Source organism: Dermacentor albipictus, chromosome 7 (assembly GCF_038994185.2).
Source record: "Dermacentor albipictus isolate Rhodes 1998 colony chromosome 7, USDA_Dalb.pri_finalv2, whole genome shotgun sequence".
Lineage (NCBI taxonomy): Eukaryota > Metazoa > Arthropoda > Arachnida > Ixodida > Ixodidae > Dermacentor > Dermacentor albipictus.
The window spans coordinates 131,029,473-131,051,853 of record NC_091827.1 but is presented as its reverse complement, the minus strand read 5'-3'; the positions used below and the strand labels follow the sequence as shown (position 1 = coordinate 131,051,853).

General features: G+C 45.9%; 1 protein-coding gene across 4 annotated transcripts in view; it reads right to left on the bottom strand.

The window, feature by feature from the left end:
* The window catches only part of brun (trafficking protein particle complex subunit brun), a 663,235-nt gene that overhangs the window by 102,682 nt on the left and 538,172 nt on the right, over positions 1-22,381 (bottom strand). The window lies entirely within an intron of this gene.

Genomic DNA, 22,381 nt, shown 5'->3' with positions numbered 1-22,381 from the left:
GAACAAGCTTTACTTGTCCTTTGTCCTACTGCACTATGTTTTCAGTATTATGATGAATAACCAACGTGCCACCACCTCTACCACTCATAAATATGCTTTCCTTCTTTTGGCACCCATTTCAATGAAACACCTGCTCTATGGGTAATGAGTTAGTCAATTTCACTGCAAATTTAGCACAATAATTGCAGTTATATTTATATCCGCTCAATGAGACACGCATGACCACCAGAATTTGTATGCAGGCCATGGAACCCCGTGCCAGACATTAGGTATGCAGACATACAATTCTGTTATAATTAATGCCTTACACTGGATGCCACTGCTACACTGCTTGGCCACATCTGTGCTCACTTCACTGTGCACACCAACCCAATAAACCTCTTTTGAGATAACACATTTTTTGGATGCAGTGATGCAGGCAAAAAATTGCACAGCCATGAAGTTAGAAGTTCCAAAGTTTATTATTGTAGTAGTGGAATGCGCACCACACTTTCCTAAGGCATCACATTTTAGTGGAGTCACGCAGGCTTCATTTGAATAAATATTGTAGTTGGGCTAGTTGGTTTATAATGCTTAGAGAAAAGATACTGCACAATATACAGACAAGCAGGAAAAGGTAGCGACACTGACAAGAGCAAACTTTCAAAGTTAGAAAGTTCATGCTTGTCCATGTCACTATGCTCTCGTGCTTGTATGTTTTTCACTGTTTTCTAATTGCAACAAATGTTGAACGGCCTTTGTCCTGTGTTCTGCTCGCCACGACATGGAGGACTCTGCAACACATCTTTCTTTGCCGGCTTTCAAACAGGCACAAAAGAAAGAGGGCTATGGCATATAAGTTCTGCAAAAGGTGGAGGAAGGTCCCTGCACTTAGGCTTGCTGATTAATTTGGCTTTGTGCTGCAAACTGCGAGCCTCCTGGTTAGCTCAAATTGCACTCTGGAAAGACGGTGGCCATGGGTTAGATCCCAGGACCACGAGAAATTCTTTTCAACTGCGACGCTTTCTTTCTGCGAAGCCCGCATAGATTTTCTTTGTAGCTTCGTGCTATAAGTTGGGTGGACAACATCGCCCTTTCACTGTTTCGGGGGGAGTGTCAGCGACGGGGCGCTTACACACCTATCACCCAAATTTTTTTAATCATAAAGCTTCAAAATCAGCCTACCTCTGAAGCCATCTGAAAACACGAGTTCCATGACATTGCGGGGTGTATGACAATAAAAATTAATTGTTGCACTAGTTGGTCTTGCATTGCTGATGAGCACAACAAAAAGCCACTACTGCAAAATGTGGAGCACAAAGCGTAACGCCAGCGGCCCAATGTTAAGGCCAGAGGTTATAGCGCATGTTCACAAAGTGTCACACAATGTTAAAACGGGTGCCATAGCGCAAAACAGATGGCCAGTCGGCAATCGTAGTGCGCAGTGTGCGTGACCTTCCGTCATAGCACATTTCAGTATGTCCAACAAATGGGTATAAAATGTGTTGTCGGAATTTGAAATGGCTAATGACAATTACCGTCTTCCAAAGGATGTAAACGCAGTTGCAACGAACCAGCAAAAAAATTCACTAAAATGCCTTCATTTAAACGTTCGCTCACTTTACAACAAGGAAGCAGAACTGGATTGTTTTATCTCTAGTTTTTCTTTTTTGTTCGACGCGGTCATGTTAACCGAAACCTGGTGTAAAGACGACTAGGATAACTTTCAGTTTTCATGTTATCAATCCTTCTGCTTAAATCGAAAAAATCGTCGTGGTGGTGGGCTCATGCTATTGATGAAGCCGAATGTAAAGTGCGAACTGCTTCCTTCTTTTTCTGTGCTATGTGATGACTTTGAAATATTGTCAGTTCGTGTAAATAAGCATGTGTTTTCTGTTTGTTTCCGGCCCCCGCATGGAAATGTGTCAAGCTTCTTTTTATTTTACGGGCAGTTTCTCGATTTTGTTTCTGCAAATGGTTACTCTGTCACGTCAGCCGGTGACTTTAATATAGATATGTTAGCAAACACTAACGAACAAAGAAACATGAAAATGCTTATTACATCAAATGGTTGCGATAATGCAATCACACTACCGACCCGAATTACGAAAGACAAAAAAACACTGCTAGACCTTTTTGTGACAAATTTTGATAATACAGACATCACAGCAGAAGCTATATCATGTGGTCTTAGCGACCATCTTCCGATATTTGTTATGGTAAAGAAGCAGAATTTAGAAGGATGCAAAAGCCGACCACCCATTTTTTTTTCAATCTATTACTCTGTCAAATTTAGACAGCTTCAGGACTGAACTACTTAAGTAAGATTTTACATGGGTAATGAAGATAAAAAAATGCCGACGAAGGGTATGAAAAATTTATCAACCAGTTCCTGCAGGTTTACAAGCGACATTTTCCAATGAAAACTTTTAAGCTAGGTAAAAAAATCCGCAAACCTTGGATAACTCCGGAATTGCGCCGAAAAATCAATGAGAAAAATATGCTTTACCATCAGTTTATTAAAACAAAAGATCCCGATACCTTAAAGCAATTCAAGGCGTGCCGAAATAAATTAAACAAGGAGGTTAAAAAAAGCAGATCTAGTTACATTTACTCTGAATTCCATAGCTGCCTAAAGAAAAGTGAGCTCGTATGGAAAAAGTTGAGCACTGTTTTTAAACGCACGAAACTTTCACCTAGAATCGAGAAGCTGTCAATAAATGACTGTGAAGTGCCTGGCTGTGCCCTTGCAGATTCCTTTAATCAGTATTTACTTTATTATTCTGATCAAGGTATACTTGCAGATTTTCACAATTTTATGCCCGCTAGAAATAATTCATCTGCTTTTCTAAGCCCTGTAACAGAGGATCAAGTTACCTCAGTTTTTTCTTCTTTAAATAATAGTTCAAGTTGCGATGCTGAAGGAATTCAGACACGTCCGGTGAAATATGTGTTGGATATCTTATGTCCACATTTAACCCATATTTTTAACCTTTGCCTAACACGTGCATGCTTTCCAAAGCGAATGCAAATCGCTAAAGTAACTATGCTCTTCAAAAAGGGTGATCCTAATGATATGAATAATTACCGACCCATCTCTGTCTTACCCATATTTTCCAAAAGCCTGGAGAAGCTTATCCATTATCAGCTTTGCTCGTTCTTTGATTTACACACTTATTTCAGATGCTCAATATGGATTTAGGAAGAACAAATCGACCGAATTAGCTTTGCTGGAACAGAAGGAATTTATTTTGTCCGAATTTGGAAAAAAGAACTTTGTGCTAGGTATTTATGTCGACTTTTCTAAAGCATTTGATTGTATTCATCACTTAACTTTGCTGAAGAAACTGGAAATTTATGGAATCCGAGGTCATTTTCTTGAACTTATTAGATCATATCTCAGTTTTCGACAGCAGTTCGTTCAAATTGAAACGTATCGTTCTGATTTAAAATCCATAGTTAAAGGTGTTCCTCAGGGAAGCATTCTTGGTCCGCTTCTCTTTAACATTTACATAAATGACCTCACTAACCTCTCTACTAATCCTAAATAAGTTTTGTATGCCGACGACGCTAGTATATTTCTATCTGCTCCAGACTGTCATATCTTACACAATGATGCGAATTCTCTCCTTACTAAGCTTAAAACGTGGTCAGTAGTAAACCATCAGAACATAAACGTTAATAAGACGAAAGCTGTAATATTTAGACCTAAATTGAGGCAGCTAAATTCTCATGTAAGCTTAAGTTATGGTGGCGCACCAATAGAAATCACAAATAATATTAAAATTCTGGGTGTTACATTTTCTCAGAACATGCTATGGGATAGTCACATTGATGCTATTCTAAGTTAGCTCGAGCAGTAGGCATTATTTCCCATTACAGATCATATCTCCCGTATCACGTAAAGATCCTGCTTTATAATTCCCTATTTTACTCTCATCTTAATTACTGTTTCTTGGTCTGGGGCACAACCACGTATACAAATTTGCAAAGGATCTTTATACTTCAAAAAAAGCTTATCAGAGTACTTTTTAATCTACCATACAACAGTCACTCGCAAGGTCTTTTCTCCAAAGCATGCATAATACCAATATTCAATCTTTACAATTATAAGCTAGCACTTGCATTCCAGCGCGAACTAAAAAATCTTAAATATCTGCATGAGTTGTCATTACTGAAAAAGAGCACTGTGTTTTACGCTACCCGTCATAAAGAGGAGTGGATTGTACCAACTCCTAGAACCAATTACACAATGGAAAAATTATCCTTCACACTTCCAACTCTATTAAACAACTGCAAAAAATCCGGGACTGACCTACTTAAACTATCTAAACGTGAATTACGACAGATTCACTGCACACATCCTTAGTTATTTCTTGTTATTATTTCTTGCGGATAAGTGAAACTGCATTTATGTTATTTCTTTTGTGACTACCCCGTAGTTGACTGTGATGTTTTATTGTATGAGTGAACTTGCAATTTGTATTTCTATCTTGCCTTATTTCTTGTGTACGTTACATTGTACGCTCGGAATGTGTAATTTCAATTGTGACAACGTATTATGTCTTTTTTGTCGTTTGTAACTGCCCCTTGTATGGGGGACCTACGGCTCTGTCAAGCTGTCATTCATGACAGCTTTTACTGCAGGTCTCCCGTGTCGTGTACTGTTATGGGACACAAATAAAGACATTATTATTATTATCTGTAACGGTGCGCCTCTAGCTTTTACTGCCCTTGAAGTTGCTGTGAAAGCAGACGAGGTTACTATGGAAGGTATGAGAGACCCTTCATTAAGTTCTCCAGAGGTGTGGTTTATGCCATCCCCATGTCGTGCAGTAAAGTGTATACGGTCAAACTGAATGTTGTGCGAACGATTGCTTAAGGGAGCACGAGCAAAAAGTAAGCAAATAAGAATGCAAGGGCAAACATATGGTGGCCAATGTTACAGCGTGCGGTTGTGAGGCTCGTTTCTCGGAGAGTACGATTCTGGGCACGAACAGCAACACGTCTTCCAGACTTGCATTGGAAGCCTTTTTTATTATAAATACAGAGATCATTGTATATGCGAGCTGTCAATTGCACGACTTAACTCAAAGTTGACTTCTTGAGCAACCGTCATTGAATGGCACATGTTCTTCTTGTAATCTGTCCATTTTTATTCTTTTATTGTGCACATGCATGAAAAGGTGATATATATGCGAAATCCTTCCTGCTATTAAATAATTGTGAGTATCGCTTGTCTTTGTCTTCCCTTCCTGTGTGCGTTATTTTTGTGTTGCGCTAATTTTCCTCATCAGCAGCCTACGCCAATGACCAGCCAGATGGCCACTAGTCACCAAAGCACTGAATGCCATCCTGTATTCCTCCAAACCAGGAGTCTCAAACTCACTTCCGGGCTGCACTGACAGGGCACAGTTGATTTTGCAACTATAGCTGCTATGACAGCAGTGCAGAGAAGCCCAGCGCAAAGCCCCATAAGAACAAAAGAGAAATTCAACATATTGACACGTGTACTTATCTTTATCGGGAAACCACGTTTCGCCGCCTAACAAATGTAATCGCACAGCGTGGGACGCGCCTGCATGTATCCGAAGTTTCTGGAAAGTTATCGATGCTTCTATCCGATGTCTGTTGTCGCCGAACCTTGTGTTATCTGATTTTGTCACCTGACACGAATGGTGTAGAACTTTGTGGAAGGCACGCGGGTGCGAACGATTAGTCTGGAACATTCGATGACTGCTCTATAAAAGCCGACGCGCTTGACCCGATTATCAGATTTTCGACGATCGCCGAGCGTGTTCGCCGCTATCGTTGTGCTATGAGTGTAGCCTGTTTTGTGGGCACACGTTCGCCCAATAAAAGTTAGTTTTGTCGTTCACAGTATTGCTACTGTGTTCCTAGACGTCACGACCACGTGACAATATTCAACTCTAGTTCACATCAACGTAACAGAAAGCATTGAGCAAATCAATGCAGCACGATATGCCGATGCGAGCCGAGCTGGTACGTCTCAAGAAGTTCGAGACATGCTTTGGTGTTTTGTTAGTGCCTGGCGTTTTAAAATGAGCCACAATGCCATACAAAGAGCAAAGGTTAATTGTATTCAGGGGTGATATTCTCAAGCAATCATTCGCAGTGATACATCATCTCTCAGAGATTTCGCAGCTATCTACATTGGACACGTTGAAGTAGACTACGATAGTGTTTGTGGTACTGTGATGAAAACACTGTCAGCTGGAACTAACATTTTGGCTGCATTTGTCATGAAGGTGAACGATGGCTATGGTGTAGATGCATTGGCCAATGGCCACCACTACTAAAAGTGATGATGCAACCAATTCTCAGTGCGCGTCTGGCTCAGAGTGGGAGACGGGCACTCAATTGACCCTCCCCCCGTCTTCTCATTGCGAGAATGTGATGCTGGGCCTCTTCAATTTTCAGTTCTGACAGCTCACTGGCAACCAGACGGCAGGCAGCCAGTTCTGGTCCCGATAAGAAGTCACGTGGGTTGGTATCCCAAGACAACCCGAAGCTGCCCAAAATTTGCAAAATTGAATGTAGGGACAGCTGGTCGTGGGATAAACGTAAACATGTTACCAGCATGGCAGCGGCCGGCAAGGCCGGCACGTGCTCGGCATAGTTGGCCTCCAACGCACCTGACGCCAACGCATGAAATTGTGCATAAGTGATTGTATGCGCAAACGATTGGCTGATGGTGCTTTTCTTCTGCCCCTGTGCTTAAAGAGCCGGGGTTGCAGTTAGCATATGAAAATGCACACAAAAAATAGCATTGGTCAATCATGAGAGCAATTGGCTAATGTATAGCTTTAACATCAACGGCTTATCATTAGAACACACCGGTCTTGAGCCGCCACCCAAGCATACAATGGAAAGACGGAGCAAACAATGGCTAGGTGTGATGTCTTCGCTAACTGCAGAAAAAGGAGATGTCACTGCATATATGTGAAAGATGCGAAAAGGGGTACCACCAGAGAAAGATGAATCAAAAGGACCGCAATGTTTGGTGCAGAACGAAAGTTTACAACTTTCGTAGAACTCGATGCAGATAGCATGCACGCATGAGAGCGCAGCACATTGTTCCCAGCTGGGAACAACCCTTCACACACACACACACACACACACAAGCACACACAACACACACACACACACACACACACACACACACACACACACACACACACACACACACACACACAAAGAAAGCTTCAAATGGTTCGCTGCCACTCATATCACACCACTGCGCAAGGTGGAACGGTGCGTTAGAACCATAGAAGATGACGCAAAAAGTAACGCAATTCAAAGGTGACCGTAGCCAGTTGGCCGAGTGAGGTGAAAGTCCTCAAGCGCCCGCATTGAAATCTGTCAAGTCCGCACAAAGATGGCGGCGACTGTACATCAACTCTTTTTGTCGTCTGCTATCTAGAAAGCTTCCAGAGAGCAGCCAGACTAAAATCATCCTGGCTGGTTCTGGCACCCCGTGGGGCGCCAGAAACGTTGCTCAAGTACAACGAATGTGTGGCGGATGCAGCAACCCAGCAACTTGGACGGAGCAACCCGGACGGAGCAACTCTGGCAGCCCGCGGGTAACCAAAACCCGCTGCAACAGCGAAATTTGATACGCACTTCACGCCAAGCCTCAGCTACTTCCTATTGCAAATGGTAGTAGTTGTTTGCACAGTCTAAGGTTTCTTGTTGGTCTAGGTTCACTCATTCTGCTCCTCCTCCTATGAGTGGGTAGAGGCATACAGAAAACTGGCCTGACGCGAAGAATACTTCGCATCAAAAAACTAAAAAAAGATGTCATGTTAACCCTGATAGTCCCTCTGTGCCTTTACAGATGTTGCCTGACAATGCTCTGTGGCCAAGGCTGGAATTCTCTGCTGACACAGCCCTCATGGTGGAGCGCACAAGTGCATCAGTCATCCTGGTGTGAAGCCGCTTGTTCTCAATCTTCGAAGGAAGTAGCTATTCAAACAGATATAGCTATTCATCCTCCCAAACACCAGAGTATGTATTATAAAATTATAAAATTCTAATACATCAACATCTTCAAACTGCTGCTACAGAGTTATGCTGGCCTGCAGCTCAACCAGTTTCATAGCGTTAGGAGCCAATTGTCCTGTAGATGTAGAAGATACTGAAGTGTAGGGCGTACAAGAAGAGGACAAAGTGACATCTATCGTCCACCATCTTTGTTGTTGCTGGCTAATCGTCGAAGACTGGCTAATCGTATATGAACGAGCCAGCAAGCACAACCGGTAGGACCTGGCTATAATACTGGCTAACGTCATGTATTACCTCAAGGGAATGGCCTGGGTTTGGTTCCAAACACACGAGGAGGAATTGACCAGTTTGGACACTTGCAAGCAAATGCTGCAGGAACTCCTTGGGAAGCCAGTCGGGTGCCAGCGAGCTGCCAAGAAGGAACTTTCATGCTGGGCCCAAACATCTACTGAACCATACGTTGTGTACATTTAAGATGTATTAGCACTCTGTCGCCAGGTCAACGACAAGATGCCCGAAGCTGACAAAGTTAGCCACATTCTAGAAGGCATTGCTGATGACGCCTTTCTTTACTGGTGTACAAGGACTGCTCAACTGTCGACGACATTATAAGAGAGTGCCGATGCTTTGAAGAAGCAAAGAGCCGTCATGTCTCACAACAATTTGTGCCGCTCCCTAATACCGCTGCTACCTCATCGTCTGAAGACGTCCAGCCACCTGGTGCCAAAAACTTGCTGCGTCTTGTCCGGCGCGAGATTGAGGCTGCGTCTCGGTCAATTTCTAAGGCTTATTCTTATGAGTCCCACCTGGCAGTATCTTTGATTCGAGCTCTCGTACACGAAGAGTTGGTGAACGCAGGCATCTATCCCATCTATGCTGTAAGTAGCCCTACCCTCAGCAATTACTTTCAACCTCCCTGCCCACAATTGATTTATCTCGTATAGTGCGACCTAAACCAGTGGTGCACACATGACAAACCAATATGCTTTAACTGCAATGGGATAAGTCATATTTCCCACCATTTTTGCTATAGTCGGCTTCTGTCTCCACGTCCCGCGTACACCTACCACCCAGAAGAGAGCTGGTCCTCACCTTTTCATGCCCACAATGATATGACCACCGCTCACCGTTCCCACAGAACCAGCGTTCTTGCTCATGGATTGCCCTTCGCTCACTGTCACCATACCATCGCCATCCCTCTTCAGAAAACTGACCAGAGCAGCTCCCAGCGGTGATGCTGCATTGGGCAACCAACCCAGAAATACTCTGACCTTGGTCACCCGACACACTTTTCTACATACAAGTGGATTGCATGCCTGTTTCAACGGTCATAGACATGGGGGCACAATTATCGGTTATGAGCGCTCGCCTTTCATGTCGTCTCTGCAAGGTTCCGATGCGTGGGGCGTAGCCTGTTGTTCGTGTTGCCGACGGCAGTACATCTTGCGTCGTTGGCCTGTGTACTGAGCGCATGAGCTTCACTAGCCACCAGGCCTCAGTTCTAGTCGCTGTTCTGCATCAGTGTCCACATGAAGTCATCCCCGGCCATTACTTCCTAAGTACCCATTTCATCGACTGCTCTTCTGGCTTTCTACGGTTGTAGCTAGCTCCCTTCTGTGCCCGATCGGACCAGCGAGTCACCACTCCTTTATTCTCAATTCTACACCCTCGCCGCTAACACACCTTCACTTGTTGCTGCACCCATCTGCCTTATGCCCTCTGCCTGTTAGAAGAACCCTACCAATATATACTGTGTGGCAAGGAAAGCATATGTCGCCTTGAAAAAGACAAGTCCACTTGCCGAAACGTTGGCTCCCGCTTTCACTTTGTTCTCGTTTTGCTCAAGTGACTGATGTCACCTATGAAATCGCTCTACTGCTGCCTTCGTCATAATCTGCTCATCCCCACACAGACGTTGTCCATGCTCTCCGTCTCAAGCCCTGGACACCCCTTAATACCTCATGTGGTAGTTCTTTCATGTAGCTTTGTTCACCTACACCGAGTCGGTGCTTTCGCCACCGGAGGGTAGTGCTGTGAGCCAATTGTCCTGCAGATGTAAAAGATGTTGAACTGTAGAGCAGACAATAACAGGACGAAGTGAAATCTGTTGTCCACCATCTTTGTTGTTGCTGCCCCATTATTAGTCTCCGTGTACATAGTGTAAATAAACTACCTTCTCTGTAGATCTCCCTGCAACAATATGCAATTCAGAAGCCATCCCTTTTACTTGCGCCGAGGATAGCTTGAGCTCTATCGAAATGCTGGTTATGCCCTGGAATTGGCCTTTGAATAATTTTTGAAGATTGTTGATTAGTGCACAAAATGCACAAAAAGCACTAAAAGGCAGGGAATGGTCAAACATTCCCTGCCTTACCTGATGATTCCAAATCTGCAGCTCTGCTTTGATGCAACAATGTCAAAGATTGAATTGATCACTTCGTTTCTACCTTGAAGCTAACGTTAACGCCATTCAAATGACCAATAATATCGAACACCCGAGTGTCTTCTGTGTGTCCACCCACTGAATATGCTCGAGAGACTATAGCCCATGCCTAACATGCACATCAAGTTGCTCGCACTCAATTTGCCGAGTCCTAATTCCACCAGCAGTCTCGCTGCAACAACCACCACAGGACCAACCACTTTGTCCTCCTTTAAATCCAGGCATCCAGACCTCCTCAAGACCTGGTGCAAACGGTGCATGTCCCTTAATGTAAGTGTTCTCATGTTTCTTTCATCGAAGTCGTAATTACCCTATTTACTTTAATCTAATGCATGCATATTTCCCAACAAAATGGGTCCAAAAATTGTGTGCACGTTAGAAACGAGTACGACCCTAAATCCGCGTTACCACATGGCCATCTGCATTTCAACATGGCCGCCTTAAATGCACTTCGAGCCTAGCTGTCGTAGCTTCCTTCATGTTCTGTAGTACACGTGCTTAGGTTAGCGCACCATCCGTCTTCCCATTTTCCGCATTTGCTCTATCAGCATGGAAGTGCCGACTGCAAAGACATCCTGAGTTCATCATGATACCACAATTAGGAGAAAAGTGATCACGTGCGCAGAGACAGACAAAAATCGGACCGTATCACAAGCGTTCGGAGTTCCCGAAACTTGCGTGCGGGCCTGGCGCAAACTGGAGATGCTTTCTACTCAGGCGGCTGCTACGTACGGCACGGCCACAAGGGATGGCCGCACAGCACCTATCTTGAAGGGGATATGCGATGGAAACAGAGTCTATGCATCTAGGCACGTCACGCTGTGTTCTCATTGCTTAGTACACGTTGAACCGAGAGGTCGCATAAAGGTCAATTTGCTTGCTACTGCTACTGCACTTCCCCACTCCAGTGCAATAAGAGTTTCTTCGGTCATTGCGTGAGACATGTTCATGTTTGCTTGTGCGTGCTATTAGATTTGGCGGACGATCCTATCGCTGTCAGCCAGATGTGGGACTCGTCGGACTATCTCGCCGCTGCCACCATTTGAAGGAGTTGAAGCTCGTAGAGAGGAACTCGGTGAACAGGATTTATTTACATATTTTACATTTTCAGCATTTTAGGCAAGATACATTGGCAGTCTAGCGCGACTCCCATATGGAGCCCGCAAAACTAACATACAGCAAACAGTTTACGAGCACACAGCTCACTACTACATTTTGAGCACGACAACGAGCACTCAGCTCCCGACGACGAGCACGACACGAGCACACTCTAGCAGCCGGCAAACGCTGCTTATAAGCTCTCCACTTGACGTCATAGTTCGACGTCATCGTTCGGCGTGGACGGAGCCCGAGTGGTCGGAAACGTTCGTCCAATCATTGTAAACTTGCCGCCGCCCCGCAGTACGGCCCACACACACAAAGGCACACAAGTTCGAGCCCACACACACAAAGGCTCACACATTCGAGTGCCCCGTGGACGCAAATGTTCGTGTTGCACACACACACAGGTTTCAGTGCCGCACAGCTCTCAGTGTCGCACAGCTCTCGGTGTCGACGTCAGAGGGCTTCGTGGAACTCTGCTCCGTACCACATTCCTGAGCTGACCGCGCGCCACGTGGCTGCCGGTCATCCGCAGTTCTCGGAAGGGCGCCCCGTCTGGTGGGCTTGGAACACGTGCAGCGGGCTTAAAGCTGGCACGTTGCCACCTCGTACGGCCATTCTTAACAGCTCCTTCACGGCCCGGAAAATCTCGCCTGGCCAGTGCTGGCAACCGCTGGGCAGGAAGAGAATGGCTGGCGAGCAAGATGACGGCTTTGCTCTCTGCAACCCCTGCGTACTCGGAATGCCTTCAACCATCTTGCAACAACTGGCACAGAAGAGTCGACCCGGCAACACCACACCGCTCAGCGTTCAAACGCCCGGAATTAGCTGCTAACCCACCAGGCCTCCTATCACAATTTCCATGCAAGTCACTCAACTGGGAATCCCAAATTTTGCCCCAAAATTTTGTGCCGCCAAAGCGAGCGTTCACGTTCCTCTTGAGTTCGACCAAACCCAACCATCGCGCTGCACAAGAGTAAAGGTTTATGCAGAATTAAACCGAACGCTTTCAAACACCAATACCCAAACATAACTTAAGCAGCCTAACTTCGCGAACAGCCTGTTCCTACCCTACCACAGTGGCGTACTTATCTCATGTACTGCTGCCACTGAACCGTCTGGCCAACTCCACAGGTAAGTCATCACAAACGCGCTAAGTTTGAGGTCCCTATTCCGAACACGTGCTTGCATCATACAAAGTTTTCATCACGCTGACTCACATTTGTTCCTTTATTCCACACAGGACACGTTCCTTAAACAAACAACCACGCTTGCGTAACTTATGCAACACAGAGGAACCTTTGAATAAATGTGTCTTTTACTAAATAGCTCTTCGCACGCGTACTGGAGAAGTCAGAATACGGCCGCCCTCGACACACACGAGCAATCCAGTCACCAACGTTCTGCTTCCTTCCGTCCGCGCAGGACACGCGCTAAAGGACCTAAGAGCTCTTCTCAGTGCAAATCACGCGCCTACTGAAAATCTACGCGCTTAACCTTAGAAAATAAAAAAAAAACACTTGAAAAGAAAGAAGGTTAAATAACACACACGCGCGTTACGATAGGCCTCTCAACGATAACCTTGTCCTTCAGGTTACTCACGCAGACACAAAAAAGAAAGCCTATATACTTATTAATGAACACCTCGCGAGACTACAGGTTTACTTTAAACGCGTCTTTGAAATCTCGAGCTTCTCAAACAAAACATAAACAGAGCTCATACCTTATATATTGAAAGAAATCCTAGTCTCAAATCGCAAAAATTAGCGCAAATGTTCAAAAATAAAACAAAACAACACGTTTTCCTACTACGGAAGCTCTCTTGGCCTCCCGTTCCCGATTGCTTACGACTGACTCATACTTTCAGCCGTACCCGAGGTGGCCGCGGTTTGAAAGTTATTCTAGCTGCCGAGGAACAACAAAAGGGCTGACTCACTATCAGCTCCCCCAAGAGGTTACAGTCCCCTGCCAATTTGCGTCCTGGCGCCCCGCTTTCAACATGACCTCGACTGACCGCGTCGCTACTCCCTACCTGGTCTCGTCTTGCCACCTTGCACTTCTTTATACTGCACGCTGAGCTTCGAAGAGAACGACGGAAAGACGAGGAATTTAACTGCCCCGTGCCCATTGTCCGCGTCCTTGCAGAACATGCTTCTCGGTCCCCCTTTGACCGGTGGCTGTTTGATGCGTCAACATCGTCCGTGACGACCGCACCTGTCTTTTCTCCGCGCCCTGCCCTTCTGGGTCTCTCGCCGTCTTTGGCGGCGCTACATTAGTCACCGCATTCCGATCTTTTCGGCGCTTCTTTCTGCGGCGGTTTCTCTTTGACTTCTCTTTCATGTCGTCATCTCGCGCCTCGTGCTGGCCGTTACACATCTCGTCGGCCCAGATCCGTCTCTTCCCCGCACAGTCTGATTGATTTTCATTTAAATCAACATTCTCTTTGCCTCGACTGGCAGACAGCTCAACCGACTCTGGCACAATGCAGCAGGCTTTACTCGAGTTATGCAACTCGCACTCTTGCGAACTGCCCTCTATTGCATCGCCCAGCACATGCTGTGCATCGACACACAGCCCGTCGGTCTCGATCGCTGTCTCACGCGCACAGTCCGAATAATTCCTAATTAAATCATCCCTCTCTAGGCTACCTAGACTGGCGGAGAGCCACACCGATCCCTCGACAATGCAGTTGTTCTCTCGTGAACTACGGAGCAGGCCATCCCGAGAAGTACTCTCAATTGCATCGTCCAGCTGGCACATTACTTCTGCACGCAGATCTGGCTCGACATGGGTGCTCGCGCATGTCAAGTCAACAGTACCCTGTAACTCGCTAACGACCTCGATACCATGAGATGCGACGCACACACGCGGTAACTGTGCCAATGTGTTCGCAGCTGGCCTAGCTGTCTCTACAGTCCTCTGTTGGCACAGCACCTCGTCGCTCTCACTCTGGCCTTTAACGGCCTCTGCTGCCACTAAGGCATCGTTAGCTGCTAGCACTTCGAGTTCACTTCTGAACGTGCCGCTATCCTCACAGGTACTCCGCCTTTCGAACGAAATCTGCTATCTGCTTCTTCCCACTTTCGCTGCGTCCAGCCTACAGATTTCTCAAGCTGCTGTTGACTTTGCTTGATGAACTGCTGAAAACCTTCAATCTCATTGTTCAATGACTCAATGTACTGCCTCGTTACTTCTGTTAGGCCTTCTTCCTGTGAAATGCTTTTCAGTTTCTGCCTTGCTTTTTCCTGTTCTTGCTTAAATTCTTCCTGTTCTTGCGTAATTGCTTCGTGTTCCAGCTTTTTGCTTAGAATTCGTTTGCCCATTTTTTCTATGAATTTTGAATCATTGTTACTTTCTAGAATTGCCTTACGATTTTCTGCTTCCGTCAAGTCCTCCTCTACGTTTACCTCGATCTCTTCACACAACCACAACAGGTCAGCTCTCGTCAAACACATTAGGACCATGGTCGCTACTTTAAGCTTTGGCTCTGCTGTCACACAATACTTGCTGCGGTATACCCACGCAAATCAGAATACAAGTATAAGATCCCAGCGAATCAAATCCAAAAACACAGAGAAATCGAAGCCTGGTAAATCTTACAGCCAAAACCAAACGCTTACCCACTGAAGCAGCACCATATCACCAGTCCTTCCCCGCCCTATCCAGTCAGTTGCAAGAGGTGGTCGCCCAAGTCGCCTCCAACTTGATCAGGATGCCGGTCGGTCACCTTGTGCGAACGTCCGTCAGCTGCTGTTGCTTTATGCAAAATAGAAGTGAGGCGTGCAGACAGGACACAAGAGTAGAGAAGTGGACACCACGAACGCCGACTATCAACTGAGGGGAGCACTGAGGCGAAAAATGAAAGAAGACACAAAACTCATCTGCGCATGCTCAGGAATGGTAACACCACGTGTCAATCGGGTACACGTGCTGGTCTACGTGAGAGATAACTGTTGAAGCACTTAATCTCTTCCTTATGTAAAGTAATCGAGGGCTGACTCACGCACGCACTTCCACCATTATAGATAGGCCATGCCTCTACCATAAGACGCGTATCTTCATTCTTATGCCTGTACAATATCGCGCATTCATCTAACTCACGCTTGCAGTTACAATCTCGGCAATGTAGCGAAAGATTAGAAGGCGATCGACCGGTTAACGACCTTTTATGCTCCATTAGCCTCTGATTGATACCCCGTCCCGTTTGCCCTACGTAGAACTGGCCACAGCTAAGGGGAATTTGATAAACCACACCCATACGACATTCAGTAAAACTGTTGTTCTTATTTTGCTTCACTGGACAAATACCTGTTCGTTTTTTGCCTTTAACCCGCTCCTTTTTATTCTGTACGGCAGCGCATATCTTACCTAGCTTATTGGGAGCAGTGAAAGCAACATTAACATCATATCTACTAGCAACTTTTTTAAGCCTGTGCGACACTGAATGAATATACGGAATAGCCACTACTCTTTTTTTGCGATTACTGCTTTCTGTAATTACGTCCGTCCCTCTCGAAACCGACTTCTTTAGGCGCTCAGCTACAGTGGCCACCGCTACACTAGGATAACCTGCTTCTAATAGGCGCCGGACCTGCGCATTAAAACTGGCGCCCATTTTGTGCATGCAAGATCTTGTGAGGGAATACTTAAGGCACGAGATGGCAATTCCGTTTTTTACTAATTTAGAATGCTTGGATTGAAAGTTTAGCAACGGCTTCGAAGATCTTGGGAAGTACTGCCAACAAACATGATTTTGTTCGAAGATCAAGGAAATGTCAAGAAATTGAATTACTCGTCGCTGAGGTAAATCCTTGGTAAACTTTAATCCTCCCCCATAAAGTTTAAATTGCTCACTTACTGAGGTATCAGCATAGTCTAATTCTTCCCTATTGCAGAAAATCAGGTAATCATCAACGTAACGAAATATCTTGATAACGCTATCACCTAAGGCTTTCTCTAAGCAGTTGTCAACCTTACTCAGGTAAATGTTGCCAAGAATAAGGGCAACCTTTGAGCCAATGCAAATGCCTGATTTCTGCAGAAACACGCCATCTCTCCACCCAATCAGCGTCGACTTCAAGTACATTGAAAGAATTTCTAGAAAAGCTCCCGTGGATACACCGAATCTGTCAATAAAAACCGACTCTTGCACTTGTTCTTTAATGTGTATCGGGATGGTGTATCAATCAGAGGATAATGGAGCATAAAAGGTCGTTAACCGGTGGATCGCCTTCTAATCTTTCGCTACATTGCCGAGATTGTAACTGCAAGCCTGAGTTAGATGAATGCGCGATATTGTGCAGGCATAAGAATGAAGATACGCGTCTTATGGTAGAGGCATGGCATATCTATAATGGTGGAAGTGCGTGCGTGAGTCAGCCTTCGATTACTTTACATAAGGAAGAGATTAAGTGCTTTAACAGTTATCTCTCACGTAGACCAGCACGTGTACCCGATTGACACGTGGTGTTACCATTCCTGAGCATGCGCAGATGAGTTTTGTGTCTCATTTTTCACCTCAGTGCTCCCTTCAGTTGATAGTCGGCGTTCGTGGTGTCCACTTCTCTACTCTTGTGTCCTGTCTGCACGCCTCACTTCTATTTTGCATAATGAATCCTTACCAACTAGCTATGCTTTCTGTCGTTCTAAGCTGCCGTTGCTGTCTCCCGAGTCGTAGGCCGACTTACGAGCCGTAGGCCGATCTCACCGCTGCCATTCACTTGTCAGAGCTTGGAGCGGTCGTACTTGTAGGACGATCGGAGGAACTTGGGGCAACAGGACTAGGCGAGCAGGTTTTAATGGCAGTATTTTACATTTAAAACATGAGGTACATCGGCAGTCTAGCGCGACTCCCATATGGAGCCCGCAAAACTAACATACAGCAAACAGTTTACGAGCACACAGCTCACTACTACATTTCGAGCACGACAACGAGCACTCAGCTCCCGACGACGAGCACGACACGAGCACACTCTAGCAGCCGGCAAACGCTGCTTATAAGCTCTCCACTTGACGTCATAGTTCGACGTCATCGTTCGGCGTGGACGGAGCCCGAGTGGTCGGAAACGTTCGTCCAATCATTGTAAACTTGCCGCCGCCCCGCAGTACGGCCCACATACACAAAAGCACACAAGTTCGAGCCCACACACACAAAGGCTCACATGTTCGAGTGCCCCGTGGACGCAAATGTTCGTGTTGCACACACACACAGGTTTCAGTGCCGCACAGCTCTCAGTGCCGCACAGCTCTCGGTGTCGACGTTAGAGGGCTTCGTGGAACTCTGCTCCATACCACATCCTGAGCTGACCGCGCGCCACGTGGCTGCCGGTCATCTGCAGTTCTCGGAAGGGCGCCTTGTCTGGTGGGCTTGGAACACGTGCAGCGGGCTGAAAGCTGGCATGTTGCTACCCCGTACGGCCATTCCTAACAGTGCATGACACTATGCGTGTTTTTTAGTTAGTAAGTGAATGTTTAAAAGTTTATGTGGCCAATAAAACTACTATCATTACTTTTCATATAGCTGTCTACTATAGTCAGATACAAGTAAAGTCTGCAGTGAAGCTCTGCCTACGCCTTCATAACCGCCAGCCACTGTTCATCCGCGAGGCTGCAAATAGTTCGTACTTCAACTTTCCCTGTCACTTAAATAAGGCAGTAACAAGACAAATAGAATTATAAGCATGCAATTTTGTACGTTTTCAGTAGCCTGTTATAGTTGAACAGTGAAAGCCTAATTCTTCATTGAACTGAAATAAAATGCTTGCTTCACTGCAACTATTTATTGTGAAGTTTCACTGCAGTTGGCAGTAAAGTTCCATGAGTAAAACGGGGTCAGCAGTGAAATGAACCGTAGCGTGGACTTTTGAAGAGTGAAATGCTCAGACTCCATACACTTTGACCATGTATGTTGCATACCTCATTGCTTCCACCGAAGAAAAGGCTCTTCAAGAACAGCAGATATTCTGGAGGCATCAAGTACGATGCCATTTTGAAATGGTTACATGGCGACGATTTCGTTTGCTTCTGTGATTGGCTGGAGGAGTAAGAACCCCGCGCGGTTCATGTGCCTTGGTTGCCAACTGCTGTTTTCTTCAAGTTGTATCCTACTATAATTTGTCATTGTAATGGATGCTTTGCCTTTCGTGCGAAACTGCGATATTTTTATAGCAACGTTAGTGTATTGGGAGTAAATCTTCGTTTTTCCAATCAAGAGAAAGTTGTATTCCTGCATGAAAGAATGAGGTGCAAGGTACTGTAAAGGACTTTTCTTTTTTTTATGCCGTGGCAAATGGGTACACGTTACAATCAAGAGCGCATTAAATCAAGTAAATACGGTATGTAGTACCTTCTTACGTCCTTAACAACTGCACTTTAACACAGTGTGAAACATTTAAATAATTAGGAGTGCATATATCGAGTGACTTATTTCGGCCCATCATATCAATCAGCTCATTTCTGCAAGCGATTACTAGGTTATCTGCACCGTAACTTGTCTTCAGCATCTCCCTCAGTCAAACTACTTGCATATAAAACCTTATTCCAATCTAAACTGGAATATTCTTGTGCTATTTATGACAGCCATCAGGAAGAGGTAGCAATCCTTACTGCCTATGGCTAGCTCGCTGGTCCTTGGCGATGTTGGTGCTCTCGCATTTTGGGCTAGGATCGCGACTTTGCAAGGGCGTTCAGTACATGAACGCACCAGCACCTCCATCAGATGGCACGTAGTTATCACGTAGATAGAGATAAACAAGTACACGTATCAGTACCCGCCTCTTAAAAATGCATCGTCCCAATGCTCCAAACAAACAAAAGCGACTAACAAAAACACAACAATATAACTCAGTTTGTCAGCATGCGTAGAAGTGCTTAAGATGCACTACGTGGACCACTTCAGATCATGCATGGCACTGCTGTGATTGTGAAATGCTGTCTGGCACGACCTCATAGTCCAGAGCGCCAATATGTCGGATGATCTTGTAGCGTCTGAAATAGCGTCACAATAGTTTCTCACTCAGTCCTCGTTGCCGTATCAAGGTTCAAACCAAACACAGTTGCCGGGCTGGTATTCCACATAGTGTCGTCCAAAATTATAGTGTCAGCTGTCGGTTTTCTGCTGGTTCTTGATGCGCAGGCGGGCGAGCTGTCAGGCTTCTTCGGCGCGCTGGAGACAGGCGGCGATGTCGACATTTTCTTCGTCGGCGACGTGTGGCAGCATGGGGTCGAGAGTTGTCGTCGGGTTCCTTCCGAAAACAAGCTTGAACGGCGTGATCTGTGTTGTTTCTTGCACTGCTGTGTTGTAAGCGAAGGTTAGGTATGGCAGGATGGCATCCCATGTCTTGTGTTCGACGTCGATGTACATTGCTAGCATGTCAGCGAGAGCATTGCTCAGCCGCTGCGTAAGAGCATTCGTCTGCAGGTGGTCTGCAGTTGTCCTCCTGCGGCTTGTCTGGCTGCATTGCAGAATAGCTTGGGTGAGCTCTGCACTAAACGCCGCTCCACTGTCAGTGATGAGGACTTCTAGGACCCCATGACACAGCAGAATGTCCTAGACGAAGAATTTCGCCACTTCTGCTGCACTACCTTTCGGCAGAGCTTTCGTTTCCGCGAAGCGGGTGAAGTCCGTTGCCATTACGATCCACTTGTTTCCAGATGTTGACATCGGAAAGGGTCCCAACAAATCCATCCCGATCTGCTGAAATGGTCGGCAAGGTGGCTCAATTGGCTGTAGTAATCCCACTGGCCTTGTTGGCGGTGTCTTGCGTTGTTGACAGTCACGCCAAGTCTTGATGTAATGGGCGACGTCGGTGGTCAGGCATGGCCAGTAATATTTCTGGTGTATTCTTACTAGTGTCTGAGAAAACCCAAGGTGCCCAGCTGTCTGATCGTTGTGCAGGGATGCAGGACTTCTGACCTGAGTGCTGCAAGCATAACGAGGAGGTAGTTTGCACAGGCTGGGGAAAAGTTTTTCACCAGGACGTCATTTCGCAAGAAGAACAAAGACAATCTGCGCCAAATATCCTTGGGACAAAGTCAGTCTTGCCTTCCAAGTACTCAGCAAGGCTTCTTAGCTCGGGGTCCACTCATTGCTGCTCAGCAAAGTCGTCTGTGCTTATTGTTGCTAAAAAGGCGGCGGTGTCTTGGTCATCTTTGGGTAGCGGGTTTATGGGGGCGTGAGACAGGCAGTCGGCATTTTAGTGTTCCCGTAGACCAAGATGCGGTCTGATTGATTAGATTTGGGTGATTCGGTGATATGAACTTGTTGCTTAAGCTTCCATGCTTTATTGCAGGTTGCCAACCGAGTATTCACATTTGGCTAAATACTGTTAATAGACACTACAGGCGTCAGAGTGCTTTCATCCGGACTTGTAAAGTACACTAATGTCACATTCCTGCAGTCTGAGGCTCCACTGTGCCAGGTGTTCTGAAGGGTCCTTTTAAGTTTGCTAGCCAAAACAAGGCGCAATGGTCGCTTATGGCTTTTAATAATCTGTGATATAGGCAAAGGTGAAATTTTGCTGAAGCCCATATGATGGCAAGGCATTTCTTTTCGGTTGTAGAATAATTTCCTTCTGCTTTGACAGCCACCTGCTAGCTTAAGCTATCACCCGTTCAAAACCATCTCTTCTCCGGACTAGAACAGTGCCAAGACCTATATAGCTACTGGCGTCAATGTGTATTTCCATATCGGCACCTTCGCTGAAGCGCGCAAGTACCGGTGGCGACTGCATGTGTTCTTTGAGTTCTTGAAATGTGTCAGCCTGAGACGTTTCTCACTTGAACTCAACATCACATTTAGTTAGATGTGTCCACGGTGCAGTGATGCGCGAAAAGTTCTTGACAAACCAGAAGTACATGTTGCTGGGCTAGTCAGTTCATATTGCTAAGTAGACCATATATAAATATGATCGAGTGGCGCAAACAAGGAAGGACAGAAGCGAACAAGGGAAGCTGTCTTCCTTGACAAAGTTATCTGGATTGCACAACAAAACAAGGACACATGAAGAAACAAAGACAAGTGCTACTTCTTGTGTCCTTGTTTTGTTGCACTATCCAGATACCTTTGTATGATGACCGACCAAGAAGGCCGTATCACCATCCTTGACAAGGCACCTGTACCAGGCGCACATGCCAAGCAATCTACACACTGCTGTCTCATCAAGGAGCTGCTGGAACTTTGCGATGGCAGCTGTCTTCTGCAGGTTGGGGCATACTCCAGACTTGCTGATGACGTGTCCCAGGAACAGCAGCTCTTCGCACGCAAAGTGACACTTTCGCAGTTTCAAAGTGAGTCCGCAAGACTGGATTGTCTTTAGTACTGTTTCAGGGCATCTCAAGTGCTCGTTGAAACTTGCAGAAAAAACGACGACGTCATCCAAGTAGACGAGGCAGGTCTGCTACTTTAACCCCGCTAACACCGTGTCCATCAAGCGCTGGAACGTTGCAGGCGCTGAGTACAGTCCAAATGGCATGACCTTGAACTCATAGATGCTGCCTGGCATGATGAAGGCAGTCTTTTCGCAATCCCACTTGTCCACTTCTATTCGCGGAAGCCAGTCTTGAGATCCATCGCCAAGTATTTAGCATTGCAGAGCCAATTAATGTGTTGTCTATCCGTGGAAGGGGGCATACATCTTTCTTCGTAATCTTGTTCAATCTACGATAAAAGATGCAGAAACGTAGGGTTCTGTCCTTTTTCTTTACCACGACTAAAGGAGATGCCCACAGGCCTTTCGACGGCTGGATGATGTTGTAGCGCAGACTTTTGTCTATTTGTCACTTTATGGCATCACATTCTCGCATTGAAACTCCATATGGGCTCCGGCAGAGTAG